The sequence below is a fragment of the Myotis brandtii genome, unplaced genomic scaffold (genome assembly GCF_000412655.1).
Source record: "Myotis brandtii unplaced genomic scaffold, ASM41265v1 scaffold79, whole genome shotgun sequence".
Lineage (NCBI taxonomy): Eukaryota > Metazoa > Chordata > Mammalia > Chiroptera > Vespertilionidae > Myotis > Myotis brandtii.
In genome coordinates, this window is record NW_005371173.1 from 6,912,192 (window position 1) to 6,913,997 (window position 1,806).

The 1,806-nt window shown below is 40.8% G+C and overlaps 1 protein-coding gene across 4 annotated transcripts in view; it reads left to right on the plus strand.

Annotated features, from left to right (window-relative positions):
• Positions 1–1,806, plus strand: part of NYAP2 (neuronal tyrosine-phosphorylated phosphoinositide-3-kinase adaptor 2) — a 216,146-nt gene that overhangs the window by 95,404 nt on the left and 118,936 nt on the right. The gene's annotated exons all lie outside the window — the stretch shown is intronic.

Here is a 1,806-nt window from a genome sequence, read left to right on the forward strand (position 1 = left end):
ATATATATGAATGTATATATATTTCCATGTCTATATTTTTCCTCATGATGAAACATATAGATCAAATATATCTCAGCCTCCTATCTGTTTTATGAATATAAATTAGGTCAGGCTACCCCCAGATCTATTCAGCTCTTTAGTCCTCACTTGAGTCAAAAATTCTTGGTTTTCCTGAGTTTTTCCTGAGAATCCCTTGGTGGGGGAGTGGTCTCTAGTGTGCTTAGATTTAGATTTTTGTATATAAGTTGTGGAAAACACTTTAAGGTTCCCAGTACTGCCAGCGGCCAGCTTGAAAGCATGGCTATACCAGGCCCTGTAGCCTTTCTCCCACCCTGTTTGTCCCTGACATTGTCCACAGCATCCCCCAGCACACCAGGTTTCACAGTGGTTTGCTGCAGAGTGGAAGCCAGGTGGTCCTTTCCTCAACTGGACAGATTTCTTTGTCACCTAGGCTCCCCAGTCCCTCATGGAATCTCCTTCTTTCTCTGGCCTAATCTTTCCACAGAAGCTCAAATCTAGTCCATGAGATGGGGTGCCATTAGGCATGTGTTATATTTTCCATTACTCTCATCTCCCCTTATTGGTGCCCAAGTGCCTGTTTAACCAAAAAACCAAAGCTTTAGTGCATACTGAAAAATACAAATAAATGCCTAGAGATAAAGCTAACCCCTCCGTTCTACTTGGAAAGCTCCACTTATGCTCAGTGTTTCCTATTACCCAAATATGCAAAACTATATCATGAGTAGGTGTATGTGTGCGAGAGTACAGATAACATGTATGTGTATGTCTATTTACAACATTGAAATCATTGTGAATAGAGTTGTGTGCTTGTATTTTCACTTACTCTTTTGTGACTATTTTTCATGGCATTCAGTTTGTTAAGAAACACCATTTTTAAGAAGAGAAGTATATATCATAGTATTTTATTTAATCATCACCTCCTTGATGAATACTTATTTGGTTTCAGTTTGGTTTGCTATGATGAAAAGCACAGCAAAGATTGTGTATGTCTGTGTATCTATGTAACTATTTTTTTCTGCTGCCTTAGAGTATTTGATTTTTTTTCTCATGATTCAAGATCATTAGTATGTCTTTTAACTTTTAACACACTGGTGCTTTTAGAAACAATTTAAGTCTTTGGTTTACTTGTTAATACACTAAAGGGCTCTGGAGCATATTAAATATTGTTCTCAGGTTTCATCTGATACTGATACATGGTCCCTTTCATTTCTCTTTGTTTTCTATGGTCTGGTTTCCAGAGGTTACCTCTCTCCTGCTTTTCTTGCCAGAAAACTATATCATTAATTACATTAAGTTATTTGCAAAAGAAGTTTACTGATTTAGAAGAGAGGTCTCTGAATGAAGAGGGCCTGGACATAATCTAGAATTATCTACACTAATAAAAGACAAACATGCAAATTGACCATGCCTTCGCTATGCCTTAAGCCATGCCCACCAGCCAATCAGAGTGACTATATGCAAATTAACCCAACCAAGATGGCGGCTGGCAGCCACGGAGCTGGAGCAAGCAGGAGGCTTGGTTGCCCCAATGATGGAGGAAGCCAAGCTTCCCGCCTGCTGTGGCCGGCTCTAAGCTCCACTCAAAGCAACAAAGTTTCAATTATAGAAGGTAAATAAACCCCAGATACCTGCTTTCAGCTGGCTGTGGCCACGGAGCTGGAGCGAGCAGGAGGCTTGAGTTGCCCCTGGCAATGGAGGAAGCCAAGCTTCCCTCCTGCCCACCCTGGCCGGCTCTGAGCTCCACTCAAGGCCACAAAGTTTCAATTATAGAAGGTAAATAAATCC